The following is a 17,646-nucleotide window of genomic DNA, read 5'->3' as shown; positions in this document are numbered from 1 at the left end:
AACGTGCTCAGTTGTTCAATCTGAGCAATATAACCTTCATATCTTCAGAGATAATACAGAACTTAACAGATGCCCATATTCTACAGTCTCAGGCAAGATTATCCAAATGCAGCAGAAAGAAAACCAACATATCCCATTTCTGTAAACAGTATAGTTCTACTAGATGGGGACCCCACCTGGTGTCCACTCTTCCTCCCAATATCTAACGTCATAGCAGCTATGGACTAGCCGTTTAGACACTCGGAAGAGCTGGGATTGAGGATTTCCCCCCGTCATCAGCCCCATGACCTCTTTGTGCAGAACAAAGCTTTTTTATGCACTGTTGTATTTAGTTCTAAGTCTCTGTTACCTGATTTAAAATCAATATTGGACAAGATTCCTTGATTAGGCTTAGGAGTACTCAGCAAAGAAACAGGAGGTTGGGGCAAAAGTTGTTCTAAGCTCCCTAGACCAGGTTACTGATGAGCTCAAACCTGATCCCCAGCCTAAAAACTGAGGAGTCTGAAGGCAGCTCACCATTTTTTTTTTAAATATGTCCAGCTTCCTCGAGATGCTGTTCTGGCAGCCAGTATTCAACAGGATGCAATAATGTCCTAGCCACATCCCATTTTCTCCATCCACACCCCTTCTCTGCGGGTTCAGTGAAGAATTGTATGAGTGGTCACTGCTTCTGAAGCATTCCCTTGAAAAGTTGTATCATTCACTGCCTAGATCCATGGATTTATGGCTGCTTTATGCTGATGGACCAGTAACAAAATGGTGCAGCATAGCCATTAAACTAGTTCATTTACACTTGTCAATAACAGATAAAATTCAGGAGCATCTGAAAGAGATTTGCTTCCAATTTTTCATGTTGTCGTATCCTGACAAAGACACCGAGGACGAAGGGTCAAAGCAGGAACAAACCTGAGGCCAAGAATAGCTGAGAAGTCTGTAGTCAAGTTTCATGCTGGGGTTGATACCAACGATCAGGGTCTGAGTTGGGCTTCAGAGTCTGGGTTAGGAGGTAGGCCAAGGTCAAAGACAGCAGTTAAAGACCAGAAAGCAAGAATGGTCATAGCAACTACAGGAGATCCACTGTCACCTAGACACTTCCTATAATTCCCCTTGGGTTTATAAAGGATGGGGAGCCAATCAGGAGCCATGAGACTGCTGACTGTTGGAACCCTTGAGGTAGGATTTCCCATAGTCTGGGTCCACAGCAGGTCATTGGCAATGGAGTGGAAAGTAGTTATACGTGCTGCATGAATACTAGTGTGCTGGTGGTTGTTTTACATGCCTGGTTCAAGACCTGCTTGGCCTTACATATGTATTTTAAAAATACTTACCGAGAAGCTGGAAGATAATTGGTCAAAGCGCATCTAGATAATGAAGATTTCTTTAGTAGAGTTATAATTAATGTTTTAGGGGAAGAGATACCTATAGTATTTCTTGAAGAATAGAACAGGGATTCATCGAACTTCCATCTTATTACCATCTGTATGCCATCTGTATGCCATCTTTTCTTCTTTTACTATGCTAAGTGGCTACTGAAGAATGATATAAAACTACTGACTTCCAAATCCATTGTATACTTAGTTTTTTCTTAGATAATCTATAATTACTGCATAACATTTTATAATAGCATGTAAATATCAAGACTCACCATCCTGAGTCAAGAAGATCAGCACTCTCATTCACAATGTAGTAGTTAATAATTAATCACGCATTGCTATACCCATACAGTAACTGGAGTTAATGAGAGAAACCTATTGCTTAAGGAAATTTCATGCATGAGTCATTAACATGCATAGTTAAACTGTCCTTATATGTGTATAAATATTGTTCCTTAGGGTTATGCAAAAGAATAATTCATAAATAAGCCAGCAAAGAGGAAGAGAGTATCATTAAATCATAATAATTAAATGGATATTGGATTACTCTAGTAAATGAATCTGGCTAGCTGAGGTATTTATGTTTCATGGCAGTTCAGATGCCGTGCATGCTGCACACACACATGTCATTCTTTGGCGGGTATAGTAGCTATTTTATTTCCCCTCATACCTAATGATTCTATTCATGAGGAACATGATGTTGCATGATGAGCCCCATCTCCACCCTTTTAGAGTTAATGGTGGTGGGGAAGACATTCCCTCTGGGGACAAAACTTTCTCTAGAGGTATCAGGCCTCAAGCATCTGCCACCTCATCCAATCATAGGGGCTGGGAGAGGAGAGGAAGAGCAAAGGCCTCCCTGGTTGAATATCCAGGAAAGTGGAAGAGCAGCAGGGCAGAATGCAAGAACCTGTGAACCCAAGTGATGTCAGCACACTGTTCCATTTAGACTGAGTATTCTGAGAGCCAATGGACTCCAATTTCCTCTCCTTTGCAGACACACTGCTGCCAGCCTTAGTTTATCTGCCATCCACACTCTGCATCTTCAACCATCTCGCCTTCACCCACTCCTCCTCAGCATCACACTTCTTCTTTCTCTCTTCTACTCCCTTGGCCCTATTAATTCCTTTTACCTGCCACTCCTCATCATCCTCTCCTCTGCCACATAATGAAAGAGACACGAACTAACAATCATGTACCAATCCTGACCTCGATCATTTACTAATGTTACGTAGACAGCCTTCACTATTGTCTTTTAAATTTCAAGCTCTTCTGGGCAGGGATCATGTCTTGCTACATGTTAGGAAAGTGCCTAGCACACCAGGGTCCCAATTCTTGGCTGGAGCTTTCAGGTGTTATCACAAGCTAATAATAATAATTAATAAATTAACTAGGTTATACAAAGAATAATGTGGAAACTTAAGTATTTGCAATATTCACCTTTTTGTGGAATACTAGGTTGATATATTTGATGAGATTTCCAGATATTTTCCTCATTTCAGTTCATTAATATTTTGGTTTTTTTGTTGGCAATTTCAGTTTCACATTTAAGACCAGATATTGACAGCAATGGAGATGAACCTTGTCTCTTACCCATTACAAAGTTATAAGAACTCATTGCAGTGTTCAATTTGTATGATGCTTGGGAGTTGTTTAATCTTCAAACAAGACAGTGTCTATCGTCAATTAATAATAAATCACTGTCTTCCTAGGCTTGATAAAACCTATTTCCTGGCTGGTTTATGCCACATCTACACTTGACAAAACTTTTGTCACTCGGGGGTGTGAAAATACACCCCCTGAGCGACATATGTTTTGCCAGCATAAATGCTTGTGTGCAGAGCACTATGTTGGCGGAAGATGCTCTTCTGCCAACATAGCTATTGCCACTTGTTGAGCTGGTTTATGTTGGTGGGAGAGCTCTCTTCCATTGGCATAACATGGCTACATGAGTGTTCTAACAGTGGTATAGCTGTATTGGTACAGTTGTGCAGCTGTATGCTTATAAGTGCACACATGGCTTTAGTAAAGTGCCTCCCTTGATGGAGAACCACTATTTAGTTGACAAGGTGAATCTGAGGGCATAGCTTGACCTTTAAAGTTTTCAGCAACAATAATGTTTCCCAACGATTTAATAACCAACTAGATAATTATGACATTTCAGTTAAATTAGCATTGAAAAATGCTAATTTAAAATAATAGTTATTGGGGTTGAGGACATAATTTGAGTGAGAATATTTTCTTGAACAACTCAGAGCAGAGGGAAAATAATCTAATATATTATTCCCTATTGGATGGTATTATAACACAGTAAGAAAGCTGATAAGGCACTTGCATATCAAATTGCTTAACTGATTTGCTACGGTTTGTGTATGAAACATTTCTGTACCTGTAAATCTATGCAGGTTTGTAAAACAAATATTTGTCCAATATTTGTTTCAATTCAATGTAATGTGATAATGGAAATAAGAGCTACATACTATCACAGTGTATGTATGAATGAGGTAAAAATAAGAGTGTCTTGAAAAGGTGCAAGATGGGGATGAAAAGATGGCAGAGAGGTTGGTTAGCAACTCTAAATTTCAGAGAGCTATAATTAGATTTAAATCATTACCTTTAGATTCCAGCAATAAATCATTTTCAAATCAATCACTACGGTTTTTGTATTTGGGGGATTTATCCACAAGCAACAATCAGTAGAGACTAAGTTGCAATAAAACTAAAGTAATGTAAGGGGAAAAAATAAAAGAGGCAGATTGTGAACCAGCCTATTGCAACAACACATGCAACTGAGGGGTAAAACCACTCCCCTAGACCGAATGGCTATTGGCCATATTTACATTCCCTGTATCTCAGATGGAATTTGAGGAGAAGGGAGGGTCCATGGACTCAGTATTCCCCACCCAAGAGAATGGGAAACACACAGGAAATGGGTAGCTCCATGCTTTGCCAAGCTGGGGGGAGAGTAGTCTGTCCCTGATAAACAGGTGACAAATTACTTCTTCCCTTTCCCCATAATTCCTCCTGAGGGTTCGTGCTGAGATAGTTTGGCAAGGTACCACTGCTTATCCAGCGCACTGAACACAGGTTCAACCTCATTTAAAGTCTTCAACTAAATGCTGTTTGTCATGTTGCATTGCTACAGGATGAAGTTTTTAGATTTATGATTAAATGGTTCTAACACGAAGAAGAATTTACCTGTCCCTATCCAAGCCACTGCAGAAGTCAGTAGCAGTCAAGTGCTGTGTTATAACTGGGAAAAGAAAAGATTTCTTGGGAGTACGTATGTCCATCAAGCCTCAATAAATAGATTCAAGTTTCATTAAATCAACCTTCTTCCTATAGTCTAACCCCACCTGGGAATATGTGCAGATTGTTTCTTTATTTCCCATATATAGTTAATCTTGGAAAGATTAGATTGGTAAATGCCAATTTCACCACACACTAGGATGACCATATAGCAAATGTCAAAAATTGGGACTGGGGTGGGGGGTAATAGGTGCCTATATAAGAAAAAGTCCCAAATATTGGGACTGTTCCCTATAAAATCAGGACATCTGGTCATCCTACCACACACCTGCAAACCAATTAAAAAATATTTGTGTTGATACCTGAAATTTACAGATAAACAAAGTAAGAAAAATGCTGCTAGAGAATTTAGAGTCAAAATTAGTGTTATTGATTTAGACTTGTTAAAAATGAACTAGTGCAGTGTTTCTCAAACTGGGGTCACTGCTTGTGTAGGGAAAGCCCCTGATGGGCCGGGCCAGTTTTTTTACCTGCCCCATCCGCAGGTCTGGCGATCACGGTTCCTACTGGCTGCAGTTCGCTGCTGCAGGCCAATCGGAGTTGCTGGAAGTGGCGGGGGGTGAGGAACTTACTGGCCGCTGCTTCCAGCAGCCCCCATTGACCTGCAGCAGTGAACTGCAGCCAGTGGGAGCTGCGATCGGCCGGACCTGTGAAAGGGGCAGGTAAACAAACTGGCCTGGCCCACCAGGGGTTTTCCCTACACAAACGACAACCCCAGTTTTAGAAACACTGAACTAGTGAATGAATTAGTAAAAGCAGTTGTTGATTTAAAGATACTTACTTTGTATAATCTGACATGTGATGTTGACTATTTATTTGTGTTTTAACAGTTTACAAAGCTTTAACTTTTTGAATTTCAACATGTCATTAAATACTTGTCTGACCTCCCCTTAATTTCCCCAACTGTGAACTTTTAAATTGATAATATCTACTTAAGCACTATTTTAGATTTTTATCAATTGAAATTATAAAAAATTAAAGTTTTGATTCCGCCAAGCCTATATATAGTGGAAGGCGAAACAATGTCCTTTCCCCCACTTTATTATGGATTCTCACTCTAGACTGGTGATTGGTACTGGAGAAAATATGAATATAACAAATATTGCATTTGGAACATCACATTCTAAAAATCTCTGTTTATGTTAGATATTCTCTTGTATAAACTTGATTTTGAACTTCCAACTCTCCACTCTCTCTTACTGATGGATGAAGTTTTAGAATAAGAACTCAAGGCAAACAGTGAACTGATAGAAAACTGAAATTATACCCCTTTAACAAATGCTATGTACAATACAAGGCAGAGAGTCAGATCTTCAATGGATGTAAAAATGATATAGCTTTAATGGAGCTGTGCTGATTTACACCCGCTGAGTTTCTGGCATGGTTATGTTTCTCCTGTCAAGTACCTTTATATGGAAGCAAGGCTGAGTGGAAACAGCCTATCTTTATGGGTCATCCTGCAAAATGCCTCAGTACACTGATTTTCAGTCTCTTGCACTGTAAGTGGAGATTAAATGACTATTGCTCACCAAATTGATTTAACATGGTGCCAACTGCTATACCTCTGAAATGCTTTATACATTTACCTAAAGTGTTACCCAGTATTCTTTTAAAAGAGACAAACCAGCTATCTTTGGCCTTATGAAATTTTTCATGGAAATATCACTAGGGAAATAAATCTCCTAAACTTTTTACCATTACCATCATTCATTGTGTGCCAAGTTTTACTATGTCCAGATCAGGGTTGCTAACCATAACTCTCACCTGCCTACTAGAGCTTTCTGAAACACAAGGCCTTCTGGGTCACAAAAAGTTTCAAGTTCTCTAAATTTTGTTTTGATCTGATTTGGCATGAAACCATTTTTTATTTTTTTTCCTCATTAATTGGAAATCCCAGGAGGGGAAAAGTGTTCTGGAAACACCAACAAATGGAGCTCCCTGGGATCAGCAGCTGATAACTGAAATTGACATTATAGAGAAAAGGTAATGTCTTTCATTAGACCAACCTCCGTTGGTGAGAGAGACAAGTTTTCAAGCTATACAAAGCTCTCCTTCAAGTTTGGGAAAGACACGTTGAGTGTCATAGCTAAATGCAAGGTGGAACAGATTGTTTAGCATGGGCAATGGCTTTGGAATAATTTATATACTGGAGGAGCTGAAAGCCATTGAACCAAACTGTAAACCCTGTATATCATGGAAACCACTTCAAGCCAGGGGGGTTCTGCCCACCCCCCAGCACCTCTAGTTCCAGCATTCCTGAGCACAGGTAGTTAGAATACATTCTAACGGACTATTTAAGGTGGAGTGGACCATCACCGCTATAACATTGCATACAAGAAACAGACATTGTCAGTTTTGCCACTGTATTAGCTGCCTCAGAGCCACCAACTCCCACCAGGAGAGCTGGTACAGAACCAGGTAGATTTTCACTAGAAACCTGCCTGGCAGACAGGGTTTGGTCAGGACCCGGATCTGTGATTTGACAGCTTTTGCAAGACATTTCAAGTTTGATGAACTGGCATTTTCCAATTAAACTGTTCAGTCAGAAAATTTCTGACTAGCCCTACTGGCTGCTATGTACTTCGAAGATTCACTTTTCAATAATTTGATCAGAAAAGCTTTCATGCTAGCATCCATAGAAATGGGCCCTCAGAGGATTCAGGAGTGCACTAGTTTGATATTACCCACATGTTCAAACTGGCAGGCTAAAAGATCACTAGGAGAAAATGACAACATCAGGCTCCTGTCATCAAGAAAAACGAGGACAGTATCAATTATGGCGTTCTTTAAAACTCTACTGAAATCAACTGAGTTACATTGGTGTAAATGAGATGAGAGTAATGATTTTCTAATGTTCTATCTCCAGATGGTTTATCATATTTGAGGTTTCCTGCTTGGGGAGCCTGAAACACAAAGTAGGCATATGGAGTGGTTTTAAAGCTAAATGGATTAATTTCAAATGCAAATCTTCCTTAAGATGCTTAACTGAAAAAGCCTCTATACCTTTTGGATGATTCTGTTTAGATGTCTGTCTCACTAGGTATTTCAAGGATGTAGTAACTTAAAGAACTGCATTTACACAATTCAGCCTACAATACTGTAACTTTGTCTTATTACCACTTGTTAAATGTTGGCTGCATATCTTATAGGCACTTTCTGGCTCAATTTTCACGTGAATTACTATGAAATAAAAACATTTTTGGAAGAGAGAAGTCCAGCACTGAATGTACTTTGAATCCTTTTTTCCTTCTCTTATGGCACATTAGAAAATACTTGAACATGTTTTAATTCTCATTAGCTTATTCAAAATCTAAAATAAAGCCTTCTAATTACACCAAACAATTACAGCAAATTTGCATGATTACAAGAATGACCTGCTAAGCCCTGTAACTGAAATAGTGTCAGACTGCAGGACAGCTTTGAAAAACAACATTCTAGTCTTGTTGTTACTAAAGAAAGCGTGTGGTTACAGGGGAGAGCAGGTCTGATACTGTCAGTGGTGTAGCAGGAGGTATGGAAATAGAAGAATGCACTGTAGAATCAGCATTTAAAAGAGACACAGCATGAATCAGAATCTTACACATCTCCTCGGAGACCGGTTTTGTGGATTTTTGACTCTATGCAGTGCTACAGCTGTGCTTTACTATGGGTGAATTATACATCATGCCGCAGGGAGGTGTAAAGAGGAGGAGCAGGTTTCACAGCACTCCAGCTGATTAAGCCCCTTACTGAGTGCCTTTTAGATCTTCTGAGAAAGTTCTGCTTTGTTCCCTCATTTTATACCATAAATTAGTTCCAGTTACTAGTACTTCCTGTGCATAATCATAAGGGAGGGGATGCAGGACAGCTCCCCATTACACAGAGACTGAGCAATGGTAGAATGCTAAAGCTGCCATGTATGGTATAATTTTTCACCCTGCCAGGAGTCTACAATTCACACTGACAAAGGCATGAAATCATTCTGAAACTAACTAGAAACCTATCTTTATCTGACATTCATCCAAAGAACATCAGAAAGTACTGGTGCTGTAACACACCTAGACTGACAGGCAGCAGATCTCACCCACACCTGTTTCTTTTTTTATTTCTTGACCATGCGTTGATAGTAAGAAAGGGTATACAATTATTACAGTGTAAATACAGAAGACGGCTTGTGGTTTAATTCTTAAGATGTGTCTGTGCTAACACTGATAAAAGCCTAAATTCTTATATATGACCCATTGCTACTGCTCAGTGTGGTGGATTGCCTAGCATGAAAAAAGTTAAATGTTTGAGCACTATTAGAAATACAGAGTGGGCCAGATGAAGTCCTGATGTAATTCTGCGGAAGCCCACAATGAAGAGACCTCTCCTCCCCGCACCTATAAGTTAGAATCTGGCTTAATGAATTTTTGTGCCCTTACTCTTGTAAGCCCTGTGCTTAAGGAAGCTGCAGAATATTATTATTTTATCGCTAATAATGTTAGGGTTAGTGGTTTTCCTTAAATGACAAAGCCACAGTTCTGCAAGGAGCTCTGTACCAATAGAGACGACCACTGAAGTAAACATGGATCTGCCCAGACTTTAACCAGGGATGGATTAAGCTATAGAAGCTACAAACTCATGCTGAGATCCAGTCGCCAGTCATCCGATTACATCAGAATCTCTGCTTTAAATTAAAGAAAAAAGTTTCTAGCCTTCATTGTGGCAAAGAAAAGCATGCTCAGAGCAGTGATGTCTATCAGTGTCTGGGTGGGACTGGGGTACAGTGTCAGGGCCATGAGGGTGGTGGGGTGGGGTTTCCAGGGATCTCAAGGAGGCTCTTTGCCATGATGTGCCCCAGATTGTGCTTCCACTAAACTCAGGGATGGATTAAACCAATCAGACCCTAGTTTCCAGTTTCATTATTTTCAGAATTTTGTGGCTGTACTTGTGAATTACAGGTATTGGTGACACGCAGCCTTGCCATTTACAACACCATTGTTAAGGGAATGTCCTCATCTCCATTATCACCCCCCTACAAAAACAATAAATTCCGTTAGTGCAGAGGCTTATAGCATTGGTTGATCTTTTCTTCTAAACAAGAGTCTTTGTGGAAAATTCAAATTTGGAAATTATCCAGTTTCTTAAGTAAAAACCAAAATCTTTCCATGAAAAATTGTGGAAAGAAAGAGTTTTTTTAACATTTCTCCTGGAAAATACATACCATTTTCCAACAGCTACACAGAATAGCAGTAACTTAGATTTCAATCTAAAACAAAACTCTGCACCAAGGAGTGCCCATCTAAATGCTTTCTAGGTTTTAACAACACGTGATATCTTGGAATGCTCTCAATTTTACTCTATTTAGTAATAGAAATAATTCTGCTGTGTGTCACTTGTAACATTTTTTCAGGTAAGGGACATCATTTGTATGAAAGCAGGGTCTGTGCTTCTTAAGAGTTCAGCTGCTCCCGCAGTTTGTACTCCATCTGGGAACAGAGCCTGCCTTCTGTGTGCATTGTATGGTGTTCAATGCTCACTTAGTGCTTTAGGTGCTTGCAAAAGATCTGCTTTATTCTGCGTCTGCTTCCACCTGGCTACGCAGACAAGAGCTTCACAGTGCCCCCCCCGACCCCCCAGGCTCTCTCTCTGGGAAGCTCGGCCCTTGAGGTCACAGTCCCCAGTTCTACACACTAGAGCCAATTGAAAGTATCCCAATGGAAGAGTTTTCCACTGGAAAATGCTGATTTCACAAAAATCAAAATATTCCGCCTGGGTGGTTTTCTGTCAGCCTTCTGGGCTCCCTGTCAGAGGAGCTGCCCTAGAATTTTTTGAAAAATAATTCCATTTTGGTTCTTCTATAACTTACTATAAATTGTGACTCATATTTCGATTTGTTAGAACATTTCTTCATACAGCAACCAACTATATTACAAGTAGAGGGATTATGACTTCCAAAGGGGAAACACTAGCAGGAAAAGAATAATTTAAAACAGAGATTCTCTCTTCATATGAGCATTCAAAAAAAAAAAAAGCAAGATACAAATATATTCTGCTCCTGATGAAGTTAATGGCAAGACTTTTATTGATTTCCATGATGCATAATGAGATCCAGGGTCTAACAAACCTTTAACCCTCTAAACAGCATTATGGAAAACCAAGGTTTCCATGAATTGTCAATAAGTTTTACGGATTATATTCGATAAACAAGCTATGAGAATATTACTATTATTACCAAGTTCAGAATATCCAATTATGCAAATAATATTACCCGTTCAAACAGATTTCTCTTCTCATTGACAAAAATAGTATAGCCAGTAAAAAATCTTTTTTTAAAAAGTCAGAAAATTCCTTTTTTCTCCAAAACAAAAAAGATGGAGGATTCACATTTGGAAATTGTCCAGTTTCTTAAGTAAAAACCAAAATCTTTCCATTAAAAGTTGAGGAAAGAGTTTTTCAAAATTTCTCTTGTAAAATACTTACCATTTTCCAACCAGCTACACAAAATAGTAGTACCTTGGATTTCAGTCTAAAACAAACTCCACATCAATGAGTGTCCAGCTAAAGCTCTGGACTGGAGGGCACTGACAGACTGATTTTCTGCTATAGAATTTTAGTTACAGTGACACTGAGCTGGCCCTGTACAGAGAGGAGTAAATTTCATCCATGAGTAAACAATTTGCAGTGCCCCCCCAACATTAAAAACAAAATAAAAAATTGACAGAGCAAGAGAGACTAAAAGTGTTATCTAATTCCATGAAATGTACAAGTTTTTCAGTTTTTAATTTTAGCTATATGTAGTGTTTCATTAACAAAAATGAACATTTAGCAGCCAAACTTGTATTGGCCGAATTCCCAGCATGCAAGTCTTGCATATAATATTGCAGAGGTTTCCGGAGAAAATGGAGCAGTAAATAGCTAAGGAGAAGATAGATCTGTCCATTGTAGTACTGCAATTTCAGTACTAATTAAAAGAAGGATCCTAATCCTACTTTCCTGTTTAAAAGCTGCTTTGGGTATGTCTACACTGGAGCTGGTGGTGTGCTTTGCAACTCACACAGATGTACCTGGGCTAGCTTTAATCTATCAAGCTTTCTGAAAATAGCAGCCAGGATGTAGCAGCCTAGGCTACACAAGCCTGACTGACTATCCTGGGTACATACTCGCTTGGACAGCCCATACTGCAGCTTGTCCCATTGTGTCCTCGCTACTATTTTTTGCAAGATAGCTAGATTAAAGCTAGTGCAGATCCACCCAGAAGAGGGGCAAATTACACTCCTGGCTGCAGCATAGCTGCACCATCAGATGTTAGCTTCCATGATGAATCTTTTTAATAGTTTATCGATTCAAATAGCAAAAGGTAGAAATAAATACACAATGAAAAATAATGTTTTTAATAAGCAAGCTACAAAAGGCGACATTTTAAGTAATTCACTCACAAATCAACACAAAAAAAACTATGTTTAACAGGGAATGCATGTTTTCAGAAAGGTTGTGTTTTGTTTCCCTATAACCTGATGGATGCATCTTAAGGAGGTCTGACAATTTGGATCCTTTGGCTGCTTGGCCAAAGGTTATCCTGCTTCTTTTTTGTAAAAATATTAGAACAATATCCCTTGGGATATTTAGATTGACCCTTTGTTTCAGGGGAGAGCAAAACAAAACAAAAACCAAACAAGAATAACCACCCACTTGGTATTTCTAGCTCTGTTCTCTGCTAATCACAGAATATAAACAGGGCATAAATTAAATCTGAATGAGCACTTCCCTAATTTGTTTTGCTAAATTTAAGCAAACAGAGATGCCATCCTTTACCAAGTACACCTTGTCCAGGACAGCACTCCCTAGTAGTGTTTGGCCAACTAGTTCCAAAATACAAAATTAATTTTCTTTTTGAAGAAAACATTTATCATTAGAACCATAGGATCACATTGACTAAATACCTGATAGTACAAATAAGCAGAATAGAATCCCTGCCCTTTTAAGGCACATCTTTGGAACCCTGTAGCTCCTTCATGAGAAAGGAGGAGTACTTGCAGCTCCATCCCTGTATGTGGTGCTGCACTCTTCCCCTTGGATGCAAATACTGCTGCATGTGCTGATGCAGAGCCATGGCCTGCATCTTCTTTCATTCCTTTCAAAACCATTTGGGGCATTGTGCCTCAGCAGGAGTATGATGGAAGCAGAGTCTAAGTTCTGTTAGCTCTACCAGGCCACTGAGCAGAGCTTGTAAAAAATGTGATGGAACAAATTGCTGTCAAAAAATGCAGCTTTGTCAAAATAAAAACATTTCTTGGGAAGTGCCGATTTTGACGAAATTTGATTGGAAAAGTCAGAAGGATTTGTTTGAACTTTCTTATTTTGAGTCATATGTTTTGACTTTATATTGTATTGCATTTACTATTCTAATACTTTCAATAATGTTGAAACTTTATTTATATACACAAAACATTTCCTTTGGTCCCAATGGAAATTATTCAGAATTTGTTCTGCAGGAAATTTAGTTCTAATTATGTAGGATTTTCCATGAGCACCTCTGTGCTCATGATGTAGCACTGGGGTTGGAGGAATGGGTCCTTGTGCCCACTGTGTGCCTGACCTTAAACAGCTGCAAACTGACCATTTTGATACAAAACAATAGAGTGGGGATGAATGAGACTAGCCTGTGGATACAAACAGAGCCGGCTCCAGACACCAGCCTATGAAGCACATGCTTGGGGCAGCACCTTGGGGGGGGCAGGGCTTGGGTGGTGTGGCGCGGTGCTGGGGGGGTGGGGACTTGGGCGGTGTGGCACTTGGTGGAGGCGGGCTTCAGCGGCATGGCACTCAGGGGGGCAGGGACTTGGGCAGCACAGTGTGGTGCTCAGGGCGGGTGGGGACTTGGGCGGTGTCAAGGTTTTTTCCCCCACTTTGAACTTTAGGGTACAAATGTGGGGACCAGCATGGACACTTGTAAGCCTAATTACTAGCTTAGATCTGGTAACACTGCCACCACCCAGAATTTCAGTGTCTGGGGCACTTTCTGTCCCCCCAAAACTTTCCCCTCACAGGGTTGCCTTGAGGGACTTCACCAATTCCCTGGTGAACACAGATCCAAACCCCTTGGATCTTAAAACAAGGAGAAATTAACCATCCCCCTCCTTTCCCCCCACCAATCCCTGGTGAGTCCAGATCCAATCCCCTTGGATCTTAAAACAAGGAAAAATCAATCAGGTTCTTAAAAAGAAAGCTTTTAATTAAAGAAAGAAAAGGTAAAAATTATCTCTGTAAAATCAGGATGGAAAATGCTTTACAGGGTCATCAGATTCCTATAGACCAGAGGGTTTCCCCCCCACACCCCGTCTTAGGTTCAAAGTTACTGCAAACAGAGGTAAAATCCTTCCAGCAAAAAGAAACAGTTACAAGATGAGAAAACAAACATAAGCCTAACACACCTTGCTTGGCTAATTCCTTACAAGTTTGAAACATGAGAGACTGATTCAGAAAGATTTGGAGAGCCTCGATTGATGTCCTGTCCCCCTCAGTCCCGAGAAAGAACAAAGAACAAAAAAAAAAGCACAAACAAAGACTTCCCTCCACCAAGATTTGAAAGTATCTTGTCCCCCTATTGGTCCTCTGGTCAGGTGTCAGCCAGGTTCACTGAGCGTCTTAACCCTTTACAGGTAAAAGAGACATTAACCCTTAATTATCTGTTTATGACAGGCGGCACGACACTCAGGGAGGGGTTCGGCAGTGCAGTGCTCGAGGGGGTGGGGCTGCGCTCTTTTTTTTTTTTGTTTGGGGTTGCAAAAATGTTAGAACCGGCCCTGGATACAATAACAAGATTATGCAGTTACTCAGAGGCATATGCCAACACAGTCAGATGTATTAAATGGTATAAATGTTCAAGAAAGATGTAAAACTCTATAAACAATTCTGAGATGTTTAAATTGAATGTTAAAGCAAGCAAGTACTAGGAAGTGCCAGAATGAAAGCTGTCTGTTAACTGCTAATTCTGCCTCTGTCTGTAGAGACACGATGGATTAGTGTGATGCTCTGTACCTCGGGGGAACACCCAGCACCCCCAAGTACATCCTTGTAAAATGATTGTAAGGTATCTAGTACAAATTTTTCATGTTGTGTATCTTTGGAAGGCTCACGATGCATTGAGCATTATTATTACAGTAATGTTATAGTAATGTTATAGGTTATAATTTTCATGTACATAGTTATGGGGCTGAAAATGTATCCTCATGGCTTAAAAAAGCCCAGGCAAAAGCTCTCCAGGAGCAGAGAGGCAGTTCACACCTCATCCGGGCAGGTATAGGACAAACCGAACTCAGCCTCACAGGAACAAAGGATGCTGGCCTCAGCAGCAACAAAAGGATCTGTTGGACTTTCAAGTGAGTCACTCCCCTCTTTTCAATGGCCAGTTTGGGACTGCGATGAGGTAATGCTCACCTGACTTTGAAGGGGGGGGGTCAAAACCAAGAGGGAAGAAAGAACATGATAAAAGGGAGAGATATTTGCCATGCTCGCTTTCTCTCTCCCACCTACATCTATAGCAGGGATCGTCAACCTTTGGCCTGCAGCCTGCCAGAGAAATCTACTGGCAGGCTGGGACAGCTTGTTTACCTGCAATGTCCACAGGTTTGGCTAATCGCAGCTCTCACTTGCAGCAGTTCGCTGTTCCAGGTCAATGGGGACTGTGGGAAGCAGTACGGGCTGAGGGATGTACTGGCTACCCCTTCTCACAGTCCCCCTTAGATAACTCAGTGGTTTAAGCATTGGCTTGCTAAACCCAGGATTGTGAGCTCAATCCTTGAGGGCATCACTTAAGAATCTGAGGCAAAATCACTACTTGATCCTGCTAGTGAAGGCAGGGGGTTGGACCTGATGACCTTTCAAGGTCCCTTCCAGTTCTAGGAGATAGGTTTTCTCCATTCATTATTATTAACAACTCTTTTGTCATGGCAAAAAATGCAGGTTTCATCATTTTAATTAGAGAAAGGAAAAGTTGTGACATACTATTTTAATAAATTAAGTGGTTCATCATAGGAAATTATGAGGGGAGGGATGGCTCAGTGGTTTGAGCATTGGCCTGCTAAACCCAGGGTTGTGAGCCCAATTCTTGAGGCGGCCACTTAGGGCTCTAGGGCAAAAATCAGTATTTGGTCCTGCTAGTGAAAGCAGGGGGATGGACTCAATGACCTTTCAAGGTCCCTTCCAGTTCTAGGAGATTGGTATATCTTATATTATAATATCCTTTATTTTACAATAAATGAAAGAAATAAGTCATAAGTGAATCATGGAAGTCAAGCTCTAGCAGCTGTAATGAATACACACTGTTGATTACTGATTACTCTCGCCCCTTGCTCCACCAATATGGCCACCAGGTGCCCGTTATCTACCGGGTAATGAGCGTTGGGGTAGGGCGGAGGTTCGATCACTGGATGCCTGGGGGGGGGTATCAAGTGCCCAAGGGCAGTGACGGAGAACACGCAAGCAATCACTCTTAGTGCTTAAGAGAATAAGGGTTTATTAAATGAATCACAGATAATGATAAGGGAGAACACGATCAGTTACATCTGGGGCTTACAACACACTACCAAAGCAAATAATACAAATACTGCAATTACAAATAAAAGCTGGCCCTGGTATTTTTCTAAGTCCCAATAGTTATCTAAATCATTCCAGGGGTTAGTAGAAGTGATATTGGTGCTATTAGTAATCATAAGTGCAGCAACTAATTTCCCTAAATAAATTGTGAGGCTTAACTGATCCCCCTTGCTTTCAAGAGTTCCTGGTCAACGGGTTTCCCCTAGCAGGAATCTTGGGGCGGCTAGAATCAGTCTTTGCCTCTTATCTACCAGTACAGAATACTTAACAGCTAATTATACTTACACATACAAACCACAAAAGTTTCATTACGGCCGGCAACCGGTTAGGCTTCAGGAAACGCGTGAGCCGAGAGAGCATGCAGGGTGATCAGGCCTGGATACGGTTTCGACAGGAATTCGGGGGCTCTCCGCCCGTCCCCGGGAGGGGACCGGCAATATATAGTAAATTTGTCGTCATTGTTTGTGATAAGCCAATTGGGGGGTCGCGAGTGGCATATGCCCATACAAGGGAGGCAGTCGGGCCCTAACATCTCTACCCAGGAAGCAACCGTTGTCAGGGGAACTTGGTCTCTTCAAGCTGGCTAACCACAAGGCTTCCTGTTGCAAGTTCTGCTTTCTGAGCGTGACAGGTGGCAGTTCTGAGGGCTGGGGGAAAAATCCGTTGTGGGGGGTGGAGGCCGGAGCACCCGTAGTCTGGCCCTGGGGCCCCACTTGGGGGTCTAACATGCCCCCATGCTCCGGCCGACAACGCCCCACGTACCTAAACCTCAGTGTCTGAGTCAGCATCCGCCCCTACGAGCGGACGTTTCTCAGTAGCCGAGGCAATAAGGGCACTTCCCACCATCCACCGAACACAGGCCTTAACACAAGCACACCCAAGGCAGAGGAGGCAGAGGCCCACCACAAGCGACACAAAAAGGGATTGAAAATAAGCCTTATAGGCTCCAAGCCCCAACCACTCCAGCCATGACCAGAAGCGGAAGGTCTCTCTGGACTCACGCACAGCGGTTCCTAAGGCCTTAAGATCATCAATTACTTCAGTTAAGTTTCCAGAAATAGAAGAAAGAGAGATACAGCACTTATCTTTAAACTGGGGATACATAGATACAAGGGTTTCACAAAAATCCCGTGATTGTAACAAAAATTGTATCATTAAGCGATTCTGAAAAGTATAATCTGCTAATTCACCTAGCCGCTGATTAACTAAAGTAAAGCCTTTTGCAGTAGTATTAGCTAGCGTTTCAATAGCCAGTGATTGGAATAATACTTGCTCACGCAATAACATGTACCCCACGGGGTTAAACGAGACTGCTGAAGAAACCATAGAGGACAACGCCCCCTTCGCCCTCTCCCACCATCCCCAAGAACGTCGAACCCTCCCGGCTGAACTGGGCTGCCAGGTC

The 17,646-nt window shown here is 41.1% G+C and overlaps 1 long non-coding RNA gene across 1 annotated transcript; it reads left to right on the top strand.

Moving 5' to 3' along the window:
- The first annotated feature begins 3,064 nt into the window (after nt 1-3,064).
- Nucleotides 3,065-15,841, top strand: LOC115647270. The gene is made up of 4 exons (XR_003999248.1): nt 3,065-3,075; nt 9,394-9,397; nt 13,963-13,965; nt 15,692-15,841. It is a non-coding gene; the product is annotated as an uncharacterized LOC115647270 (long non-coding RNA).
- The last annotated feature ends 1,805 nt before the right edge of the window (nt 15,842-17,646 follow it).

Source organism: Gopherus evgoodei, chromosome 1 (assembly GCF_007399415.2).
Source record: "Gopherus evgoodei ecotype Sinaloan lineage chromosome 1, rGopEvg1_v1.p, whole genome shotgun sequence".
Lineage (NCBI taxonomy): Eukaryota > Metazoa > Chordata > Testudines > Testudinidae > Gopherus > Gopherus evgoodei.
The sequence above is the reverse complement of the archived record's forward strand: the minus strand, read 5'-3'. Positions and strand labels throughout refer to the sequence as shown.